Here is a 12,507-nt window from a genome sequence, read left to right as displayed (position 1 = left end):
ACGCACACAGGATCACTCTAGAGGAGAAAAGACAATGCAGAAAGAATCGCATCTTGCTGATACCATCCAAGGAGTCTTTCTGCTGTGCCTTTTGCAACCGGACTTGTCTATCTCGCATTGGCCTCTTTAGCCACCAGCACGCTTGTAGGGTAGAGCCCTTCCCAAATCTTCGTTCGCGAAGCCTAGCCACGATGATGACTATATAGAGTACTGCTGTTAGTAAAAATTTGTCTCAGATATAAATATTCATTTACATTTGTTTTCCAGGTTCACATTACAAAGAACTTGAGCTCTTCCCAATGCTAACTATTCTTAATGTTTACTGACAGCAAACTATTCTTAATGTTTACTGACAGCAAACATCCTTTTCTACATCTTCTAAGACACTGACTGTCAAGTAGGTGATTCTTATTTCTAAAGGATATTAAGGCAAGTTTTCAAACACAACTGTCTTTTTCAGTGGAAAAGTATCTATATGCTTTTTACACACAGGTAATTATAAAAATTCTCTCACATTATCTGAAGCTAATTAACATCTACATTAACATACCGCTGATGAGTATGTAAGCTACATGAACACTGAATTTATTAAACTATTTTCAGAATGCGGAAAGTTACTGCAAACAAATCACAAGCAGGAGTCTACCACTATATCTTATCATTTAGAACTACAGGTCACAACCCACTCCACCCTCAAAAATAAAAACACCTTTAACTCATAAAGATTCATCAAATGCTTAATAATAATTTGGGTTTTATCATACTCAACCATAAGAACAATGCTAAGGAACTATGACACAATCATTACAGCTATTATTGGTCTTAACAGGGTGAATTTATTCTATAAAATTATTCTATATTATTAAAAGAAAAACAAAAATGCTTCTTAAATAGTCTTGTGTGCATCAATTTATAATAGAGTTCAGTGAATAAATATTTTACTATATGTGAATACCCTAAGATTTAGGGACAAACTTATTTAAAGTCCAACTGAAATTCTAATTCATTTCAGGAAGCAAATACATTGATATAGATCAGTTTCAAGTAATTATATCTATTTAAACCCACTGAAGGCAATACATTTGCAGAAGTATAATTTTAAAGCATTATTTGTCACACTTCATTAATGAACCTTTACGCAACTTGATTTACAGAATATTTACGTCATAACCACGCACATGAAATTAAATTAAATTCTTTCTATCAAGGTGAATGTCATTTTACTAATAAAGCCTCTAAGTCCTGTACAGCAAATTTAACTTCTTTGATAACTGATGCTATTTCTATAGGGTCATTTTTAAAATTAAACTACATTGAGGGGAACCTCAATCCATCCCACTCTAACCAGTTTGATGCCAGCAAGAGATGCCCAGAACCTGGAGAGGGATCGCAGGTCAGCAGGAGAGCACCTGATGGATAGCACCAAGGAATTCCAGCCACTCCAGACAGAAAGTCAGCTTCATTGGGGGCCCAACTTAAATGCCTCTATGCAAACACACACAGCATGGGGAATAAACAGATGTGTGCACACCTGCAGGGCTATGATCTTATTGGCATCACAGAGATGTGGTGGGCCAACTCCTGTGACTGGAGTGTTGGAATGGAAGGATACAGGCTCTTTAGGAAGGACAGACAAGGGAGACGAGGAGGCAGAGTTGCCCTCTATGTCAATGACCAGCTGGAGGACACGGAGCTCTGCCTGGGGATGGATGAGGAGCTGACCGAGAGCTTATGGGTCAAGATTAAAGGGAAGGCAGGGACAAGGGACATTACAGTGGGGGTCTGCTACAGGCTGCCCAAACAGGAAGATCAAGTGGATGAGGCCCTCTACAGACAGATAGGAGCAGCCTCATGTTGACAAGCCCTGCTACTCATGGGGGACTTCAACCACCCCAACATCTGCTGGAGGGACAACACAGCAGGGCATAAACAATTCAGGAGGTTCCTGGAAAGCATTGATGACAACTTCCTTGCTGGACCTTGTTCTCACCAACAAGGAGGGGCTAGTGGTGAATGTGAAGCTCAAGGTCCCTTCCAACCCAAACCATTCTGTGATTCTATAACAGTTTAGTATAATAGAACAGATATGATTCTAGGAATTGCTTATAACTGCAAAATTTTAATAGCATATACTGAAGTATTTCTATATTACAGATTACACCTCAATAACAGTTTTTAAGGAACCTGCCGGGAATAACAAATCATCACTGAGAATACTAGAAGAAAAAAATTAATTTCCCTTTATTAAAAAAACAATACCTAGCATGTACTGTAGTAAAAAAAAAAATCTCAGTTTGAATTAGGAGTTTAACAGAAAAATCATCAGGCAGATTTTTAATTTTCTCTTCAGAAAAAAAAATAAAGTTAAACTGATTTTAGATCTCCACAAAGCACAGTCCATGAGTTCTCACCATAGTCTTATTAGAGTCTTATCAAAAATTTCCCAGCTTTTAGACTGCAAAAAGCATGTTCCAGCTGATTTTTACTACACATGCTAAGGTAGTTGCTATATGCAGCATCCAGTGAGGGATCTCTAAATTTTCCCCCCTCTTAGTTTTGGCCAAGGACAGGGTCAAATTTTCACAGTAGCCATGAGGGGGCAAGAGCCCAGAGCCCTGTGGGCATGTCTAGGTTATTGTTCTATACCACCCAGGTCATCGCTGGGGGGAAGGATTCTCACTTCCGAGAAGGGGGCGTGGCTTCAGGTGGAAGGAAAAGGTGGCATGCAGATCCCCTGCAGCCATTTTGTTCCTTTTCTGGGGGAGCAAGCAGTGAATGGAGCGGTGGGGTAACACTGGTTCCTACCAGAGGGTTTGTCCGCCATTGTTTTTCATTGTCCCAGGCTTAGGGGAAAAACGTGCATGTGGAAGGTCCAGAAGCCATTTGGTTCTTTGTCTTAGGGGCCACATGGTGCTTGTTTGGGTTGGTGAGCATTCTTTGTATGCAAATCACCCTCTCTTTTTTATACTTTTGTTATTAATATTGTTGCTGTTACTGTTCATTTTCTTAACTCATTACTGTTTCCAGTAATTGTTCTTATCTCAACTCAGGATCTTTGCCTTTTCTCTCTCTCTCTTACTGAAGGGGGTGGGGGGGAGGGGAGCAGCTGTGTGGGACTTAATTTCCAGCTGAGCTTAAACCACGACACACCCCATCATTAATATCCAGAGAGCATATCTGAAGAAAAAGAGGAAGCAACATATTGGAATGGAAAATAACATACAAGACAGTGGGACAGTCTCTATCAAAACCTAAGATCTGAAAACAAAATTTAAAAAAACAAAGTACTCATTACCTAATCCTTTCTGAGTGCCTAGTCAACATAGAGGAGAGATTGTTAGCTCAAACATGAGAGATTAGGGTTGCACTATCACAGATGTGTTTACATTCAAGAAGCTTGATAAATTACATTATTAAAAAAAGAGAGAAAAAAAGAACTATAAAACCAAGCACTCAAGTAATAAGAAATGTGAAAATTATGGTTGCTTAAACCTACAATTCAGTCCCTTGTGCATTATAATAGTCATTCATTCAATGATCATATTCTTTTTTTTGTTATTCACAGGATCCCTGCCTCATATATGGCACATGACATATATATCATGAAACAAATCAGAGTTACACAAAAAAGGAGATGCCTTCTTTGGGACATTACACTTTTTTACTAAGGAATTTGAATAAAACATAGTTAATAAATCAAATCAAAAAAAAGTTTCCTATCCAAGAGATCTTTTGCTGAAAAACTGACAATTTGTAAAAAAACTCTTCTTTAAAAAAGAAGAAAACTTGCATCACAAGGAAAGAAAAAAATAAAAACCCTACCTGTTCCATAACATACCCACAACCTCTGGGTCATGCCTAGAGCATATGATTAGAACATAAAAAGATATGATGGAAGAAAAGCTCAACAACTTCTCTGCCTGATACAGATCAGACATTTGAACCTGAACTTCCTACATCCCAAAAGCTATGTTCTGGTTAGGAACATGCTTATTACACTTCTGAACAGTCCTGCTTTCCTAACAGAGCTGTACAGCAGCTGGACAACAAACTGACATCACAATGAAATGGTCTAACCACTCAACCATTCAACTAGTTTACACCAACTACAACAATTATCTGTTTAAGAGGCAGAGTTTTATTCCTAACAGCCAATAACAAATGCTTAGGATACTCTCCGGGGTTGCTAGTTCCTGCTGGAAATTAACCATCTTCAATATTGCAGGCACACCATTTAATTACTTGTGGGATTTGGGTTATTATCTAATTGTTGTCTCTGTTCTTACTGATAAACTTTAAGAGATTTTGGTTCCTTCGCAATATGGAGGATGATTCTTTTTCATTTTTCAGGACAGAAAATCTATTCTTCTCCAACTCTTGGCATGATCAAGACAGTTGAAACTGAATAGATGTTTTAAGGCCGTCGGTGAAAACCCATTCTATAATTCTTAGGAATCCACCACGAGAAACAATGAGCTTGATATGTTGAAATGCAGGGCACTCAAAACTACAAATAAAGTCAAAGAAAACAATGCTATGAACTTCTTAAGGGCTTTAAAGTAACTCTACAAATCTCAAGAATAAAGCATGTCAAATTGAAAATTACTTATAAAACTTGTGTTAACTTGCTATTTGACTCAGTTTCAGTCTTCCATCTGTGAAATGAAAATATTTTATATGCGTGCATTAAAAAAATCTATAATGTTTGTGCAGATATGTATTTTGAGATAATTCCTACAAATTCATAGATGAAAACACTTCAGCATTCATGAACTATTTGGATGGTATACAAGTAAAGCAGTAGGCTTCACAATGACAAAGAAAAACAAATATATCAACTAGGTTATAACAGTATACCAGTCAGATACAATTTCCCATGCACTGTATGAAGCATTGAATTGGGAACACAAGGGTAAGGGGGAAATACAGTAATGTAGCTAAAAGCCCAGTGTATAGAGAAGGAAGCTGGATTAAGTTTGTTTCTGCAATTTTAGTTTGTTGTTTCCTTATTCAAGTCCCTGACTCTGCAGCCTAGCATTTTTTAACTGCTCCTGTAAAATGCATTGCATGTCTACACATACAAAATCACAGATTATGATGAGTTGGAAGGGACTCACAAGGATCATTGAGTCCAAACCTTAGCCCTGCACAAGACCATCCCCAAGAGTCACACCATGTGCCTGAGAGTATCATCCAAATGCTTCCTGAGCTCTGTCAGGCTTGCTGCTGTGACCACTTCACTGGGGAGCCTGTTCCAGTGCCCAGCCACCCTCTGGGGGAAGAACCTTTTTCTAATATCCAACCTAAACCTTCCCTGACATAACTTCAGGCCATTCCCTCAGGTCCTGTCACCGGTCCCCACAGAGAAGAGATCAGGGACTGCCCCTCCTCTTCCCCTCATGAGGAAGTTGTAGACTGCAATGAGGTCTCCCCTGTCTCCTCCAGGCTGAACTGACCAAATGCCCTCGGCCACTCCTCATACAGCTTCCCCTCAAGGCCCTTCAACATCTTCATTGCCCTCCTTTGGATGCTCTCTAATGGCCTAATGTCTTTCTTATATTGTGGTGCTCAAAACTGACACAATATTCCAGGTGAGACTGCCCCAGTGCAGAGCAAAGCAGGACAATCCTCTCCCTCGACCAGCTGGCAATGCTGTGCCTGATGCCCCCCAGGACACGGCTGGCCTTTCTGGCTGCCAGGGCACTGCTGACTCGTATTCAACTTGCCATTAACCAGGACCCCCAGGTCCCTTTCCTGGCACTGCTTTCCAGCCTCTCATTCCCTGGTCTGTATGTACATACACATTCCTTCAAGAAATAAAGTGCTTCAAATCAAGACACAGAAATAATCTGAAAAATGAAGATATTTAACCATTTACAGAATTTTGAGTTCTCCAATTCGAAAAACACTTAGAGCCAACTGATACATATACTAAAAATAAAAATAATTTTTTCTATAATTTTTCCTGACTTTTCCTACAGAGTTTAACATGAAAAAAGGGTCTTCAATGTTTACTTTATTTAGAGGCATAATTTTGCTTCTCTGATCCTCTTCTATTTCTCCTAAATCAAAATGTAAAAAAATTATTTGAAAAAAAGAAGTATAAAAACAGCTTTAAAAGAAAGTTTAAAAAAATAAAGAAATAAAATCTGTACAGAGGAAACATTCAAAATGTACAAGGCAGTCAAAAGCATGAAATAAAAATAGGAAGAAAATATTTTCCACTTTCAATTAAAATAATTGTAACAACTAACACCTCAAGCATAATTAATTTTGTATTTCTATAACAGGAATAAAATTACATCCTGCTTAAGCAGTTTGCTCTTGTGATAAACAGTGGACCAGTATAAACTCCTAACACTAGGTAAAAAGGGAGTATGAAAGTGACAGCCCTTGCTTGCCACACACACACTCCTAAATGTGCTAAAAATACAATCTAAACAAAAAATAAGACATAAACATTTCCACATTAAGTATTTCTGTATGCTAAATATATTTTTATGACAAATAAATTTACAACTACATAAACTGTGATAGTGCAACTAATTCAGGATTAAGTACATATGTCTCAGAAGAAACAAAACAAAAAAACCCTCATTACAAATAGGCAGCATCTTAAGTTTCTCTCTATAAATACACCTATTTTTCATACCAGAAAGGTGTATGCTTTCTGATTTAAAAGAAATAAAGAGCACGCCATAAACACAACCCTGTCAAGATAAACTTGACAGGAGCTACATAACTACAGTACCCTATTTCCTGCTCTTATCTAGTATATTTAAAGCAAACCTCCTTAAATAAGTCAGAAAAGTTCAAACAATGGCTTAACAAACCCATTTTTATTAAAATGAAAGCTGTTTGAAACAGATGACAAAAGAAACAAATGCTAGAGTTCATGTCCCTTCTTGATAATGAAACTACCCAAGAACTACAACTACTTTCTTTCCTGTAAAGCAGTTACATTCACCTCTGCATACCACGGACCAAAAGAAAACAACAATTCAGCTACACACAGAGATAGGGGCAGTCAGAGATGACTAGTGGCTCCCTATGCGATTCACAAAGTTTAAAACTAAAAAGTTGCTTTTTCGAAGTGTAAATGGTTCCTCTCCACGTAGGCCCGAGGCCCTGTTGCAAATAGTGTCTAACAGGACCAGGCAGCACAAAGACAGGAATGGGAGATCAGTGGGAGGGTGGGAGGGAGGGAGGCTGGGATTGGGGCTTAGCAGGATCTTCAGGCTTTTAAAAATTCAAACTGCTCCCTGACCAATACAAATCACGGACATGCTACTGACTACTACACGGATTTACAGCATTAAAAACACACCTTCTACGTGACAGCTATATTGACTTCACCCTTTTAAACAAGTATCAAAGACATGATAGCACAGTTGATAAGACTCTAAACACAGTATACCAAAAAGTCATTACCACTTAAAAGATCTGTCTGAATTACTGAAAAACCTACTGAAAAATAAACAAATTCTGTAATGTTGATATTTGTTTGTAATTTACAAATTTCCTTTCTATATGAAAGATAAAACTTGGTATCTTAAAATTTCCCTCAATTATGTAATTTCTGTATGAGTATTTTAATTAGTTCACTAGGTGTTTGTTTTAAATCTGCCTCAATTCTTAATAACACTCTCAACTCTACCACACAGTAAGTCCAAGATTTATCTTACTGTAAATTAGCTACCATTTATAAATAAAGACCTGACAATCAATCGTCATTTACAAAAGACATTTGACCTGTTAAAATGACACCTAATTACATATTCAAAAATCATGGACACAAATAGCCGATAACGACCTCAGGATCTCAAAGGGATATGGCCTAACAAGAAAGGATGACACTTTTTAAACATTCCTCGCTTTTCACTTAATTAAATTTACTGATTCTCAAATACTTAGGGTAAGATCTCATCTTCATCTTGGCCCCTGAAACGTCATAAACGTAGCACTCTACACATGACCCCTCTCCCATTTTTTGTTTGTTAAGAATATAAAATAGTATTTTGTCCGAATTTAATACATATTCCTGTAATGTATACAGTACATGTACATTGAGATTGTGTAGAGTATCTGACACAGTATGCTTGTCTATCTGTATTTTCCGGGTCTGCAGGTGTCCATGTTGTGTCAATCATGCCACAAATGCTAGTTTTATGCTATAAATATAGTCAGTGATTAACACAGTAATCAATTGCTATATTATTTAGAAATTAAACTTCTGTTTACTATAAATCCACGTGCCTTCGAAGTTTTGAACATTCGGAACGGAGTTGGTTAAAAAGAGAAGGTAATAGTGAAGAGAGCTGGTATTTTTGTTCCTAGGTATTTATATTGTCTCTCCCTATTCCTCCACTTACTTCTCCCCCACTTCAGAAGGCTGTCTGCGCTGGGACAGCCCTCGCCCCGGTGAAGTTGTAAATATGGCAAAAGGATCAGTGCACGTTTGCGGCTAATTGTATTGTTTCCTCCTCCTGCTCCTCTCCGGATTGAGGCCTGTTCCTGAGAAACTGCTTCGTCTTTCTAATCCCCGAGCTGGAGTAAAGGCGCTGGCCGCCGGGCCTGCGCTCTCCGCCGGGCCTGGGCCTCTCAGCAGCCCAGGAGGAACAAATCTCCGCCAAACCCGAGCGGGCAGGAAGGTGGGCTGCTAAATAAATACCTCCGGTTACCACTTACTCCCCTCTATCCCCAATAACAGCTAATCCCTTCTGCTCCCGGCAGTGCTGGGCCGGGAGGCCCGGCCCGGCGCTGGAGAGGGTAGGGAGGGGAAGGGGAGATGCAGGGGGATTACCTGAACAAATCGGCGTCCGAATCCAACGAGAATCCGAGAGAAGGGGAGAGAAATCCACCCCTCCCTCCTTAGAGGAGCTGTCGCCGCTACTAGGCCGCCGCCACCGCGGAGCAGGAGGAGGAAGGGAGATAATATAACAACAATAATCCGGGCCGGGAGGGGGGCTGGATCCTCTTCCGTCTCCTCCTCAGTGCAGCGAACATGTAGAGCCAGGGGGTGAGCGGCCAGGACAAATCCCTTTCCCCCGAGCCCGCTTCACAGCATCAACACGGGCCGAACCAAACCGGTTCCGAGACACGCTCCAAGCCGCGGAGTGGGGGGAGGGGAGGGCAGGGCAGGGCAGCTGCCAAGGGGCCGCTGCTCCCTCTGTACATGCGAGTGCAGGAGGGTGGGGGAAGGAGCAGCCTGGGCGCAGTGAGCCGTGAGTCGGTACCGAGGGGAGGGAGGGGGAAGAGGAAGAAGAAGAGGAGGAGAAGGAGGGGGGGGAGGGAAGAAAAGGAAAGGATCCTCTGTGTGTGTCTCTCTCGCTCCCTCAGAACAAAATGCCGACCGGAAGCGCAGCTGCAGGAATGACTCCCTCCACCGGCGCCAAACACCAACAACTTCCCCCTTCTTACTCGCTCAACTAGCGTCGTTTCCGCTGCTGTTACTGCACTGCTCTACGCCGCTCCCTTCCTAGCTCTGCCGCAGCTGGAGTGGTTCCCTCCCGCCTTGCCTTACCTAGCAGCGGCGGGCACAACTGAGTCTCTACTGCGTGACTGTCTCTCCCCTTCCCCACCCCTTCAGCTGCTGCCTCAGTTTCTTTCTTCTCTCTCCCTTTCTGGTGAAGAAGACCGGAGTTTACGTTTAGGCCCGCGCTGAGAGGAAGGCAGACAGTGATTTGAGATGAAGTGACCGTTGAAAAAAACACGTTTTGGCTTTTATTTTCGCCTTCCTTAAGGATGGTAGGAAGGAGGACTGCAAAATACCACCTCACGGGAGGCAGGCTTAAAAAGGCGTCTTAGAATGAACTCACAAAGGTTGCACGCACACACATGCACACACACCCGCCCCAGCGGATGAGATGTGTCAGACCTGGGACGTTTCCTGGAGTTATTGTCCGCTCATGTTCGTCTGTGTGAGTGTAAATAGGCCGCGTCGCAGGAACTGAAACACCCGATGCTGAAAGCGTTGCCGAGGCGAGGAATTTACAGGTGGACGTACCGAAGTGGAGTGGCTTTTTAAAACAACCTTTTTGGATGAGCACAGGGGAAAATGCTGATGTTTGGATTAAGGGCCCTTTGCTGAAGGCTGATGCTCCCTGCCACCACCAGATTTACTGGAAATATTTTAATTGTGGGTTGTGAAGGAGTATTTGGGGAAAGAGAATGTCCTAGCCTGAAAGATTTTCTGGTTTTCCTCTATACAAGTAAAGCTGTGAACAATCACAGAATGGGTCAATAGCATTTATATCTGATGGATTAACTGTCTTTTCCTACTCATGCCGTTTTTCTCCTCAGTATTTTGACAAAAATCCTTTGATTTTTAGAGGAAGCCTTCCTTGTCTGTGGACTTCAGGATTCAGCCATACAGTTGAACACAGCTAGCTTTAAATACCCTGTGACATAAATACACTCTTTCAGCTCTGGATGGATATTATTTGCACAAAAGGATAATATCTTGCACCAATGCACTTGAATCTTTCCAAGTCTTAGGATTTCCTGAATAATGCTCTAATATAGATTTAAAATGCCTCTCTCAAGCTTAAAAGAGCTACTAAATCTGTAATGTTGGATGAATCAAAGTTTATATTACAAGCGTATGTGGTTTTGTTTGAAAGTACAGAAATGAAGATGGCACTGGAGAATATGGTAATTCAGTACTGGAGATATTAATATTTACCATTAAAATATAATATGTGGTCATGTAAGTTTAATGGAGACAGAGTAAACTAGGCTCTGAAAGAAATGTATTATATACCTCTGTTCCAAGTTAATACAAAAGGTCCAAATCCTATAATTGTTTATTCATTCACAACTTCAAGCTATCCATTTGAAATAAAGATAAATAATTGGTGTAATAAATGAAGTATGTTTCTAAGTCTTTGTGCTTAATTTAATACAGTGCAACTCTGTAAGTCAAGGGGGGAAATATTTATCATTTTTTGGTAACAAACTAAAGTTTAATAAACTACCTTTTTAGAGTTCACATACACATATGTATGTGGACATATACAGCTATGAATTCAAAGGGAAATGTGATTCTAAAATGACAAAGTTGGCCTAGGGATACTACTTCAATCTGCTTCTAAATGATAGTTACCAATTGATGTTGATTGAGTCTTTATGTGATTTTAGTAACTTATAATGGATGATTTAGTGTGTGAATAAAATGTAAATACTGACATTTTGCTTTTCAAATGCCAAGTGTCTTCCATATCAAATATGGTTTTGCCAGTACAAACATCATGGTAAGACATAACACATTCGACTACTTTGTTTCTGCTGGAATTTTCCAATGAGAACATCGCTGCACCATTTTATGTTTTTAAAGTCCCATTCAACTAAAAGAATTTGTAGAAATTACTATTTTGTATGAGTACTATGATGTTATTACCTGCACAAGAAAACAAGTCATTAGTTGTTTTAGAATGTAGTGTTGTAACACACATGAGCAAATCAGGATTATTTTTTTCATTAAGGGAAATTTAATACTTCATATGTTTTATTCCATTAGATATTACTGTAATCCACTTTTAAAAAGCAAAGTGCAAATTCTTCACACCTGACACCATGTTTTCTTAGAGGTTGCTTGTTGTCATTTGATTTTTTTATACAGAATGAATGAAAAATTTATTACATTTTTCCGTTTTTGTCTCTTTAAGGACTGGTATAATATACAAGTACCTGTAATTTTGGTAATGGGATGCACAAACATTGTTATATTTGCCTGTTAGTAATTTATAGGTAGTATGTACTTCTGGACAGAATTTTAAAATAAAAGCGATCTGTCAGTAAAATATTAAAAAAAATAATATTATTATGGTAATTTTTTTTTAAATAATTGAAAGGAAATCAGTTTATTATATGAATGTAATATAGTAATGCAACATATAGCTATCATCCTAAATTTAAGTATTCAAATGATTGAGATTCTAGTGTTAAGGCTGAACTACAACAGTGAACAGAAAGAATGTATAGCAATTAAGATAAAAGTTATGTTCTTTGCATTGACTTTAGTTCAAAGAAGCAAACAATAGCACCATGTAATTAATTCACTGGGGAATATTCATTGTGAAAAGTAAGCAACCTAAGTATCAGATGAAGCCTTCGGTGGTACAGGTAAAATAAAAAGCTGAGGAAGCCTGAAGACTGAGGAGTAAAATATTTCTATAGGTACTTGTTCTAAGTTCAAGACTTGATGGTGACTACTGATTTTTTTCCTGGTAAGCCAGATGGAGGTTTATGGGGCTTTTCTTATTGTAATTATTTAGCATATTTTACCAACAAGAATTTAGTATGGAATTAAATTATACTATTTCATTTTTTAATCTTTTCTATGTAAAAAACTTGCACTATCTCTACTATGTTAAGAATGTGCTTCTGCTTGTATGAAAAAGGGATATGAATTCTGTGGCAGTTATATCTTTTAAAATGTATACTTGTAAAAAACAGTTCTCTGGAGGAAAAATGATAGAAGACAAAGCTCTAGTATTTTCATTTGAC

At 39.1% G+C, this 12,507-nt stretch overlaps 1 protein-coding gene across 1 annotated transcript in view; it reads right to left on the bottom strand.

Moving 5' to 3' along the window:
• LOC135405136 (nipped-B-like protein) overlaps window positions 1-10,720 on the bottom strand; it is a 215,341-nt gene extending 204,621 nt beyond the window's left edge. The window contains exon 1 of the mRNA XM_064639844.1: window positions 8,804-10,720. The gene's annotated coding sequence lies outside the window, so the exon portion shown is untranslated. The remainder of the gene's footprint in view (window positions 1-8,803) is intronic.
• Between the last annotated feature and the right edge of the window lie 1,787 nt (window positions 10,721-12,507).

Source organism: Pseudopipra pipra, chromosome W (assembly GCF_036250125.1).
Source record: "Pseudopipra pipra isolate bDixPip1 chromosome W, bDixPip1.hap1, whole genome shotgun sequence".
Classification (NCBI taxonomy): domain Eukaryota; kingdom Metazoa; phylum Chordata; class Aves; order Passeriformes; family Pipridae; genus Pseudopipra; species Pseudopipra pipra.
The sequence above is the reverse complement of the archived record's forward strand: the minus strand, read 5'-3'. Positions and strand labels throughout refer to the sequence as shown.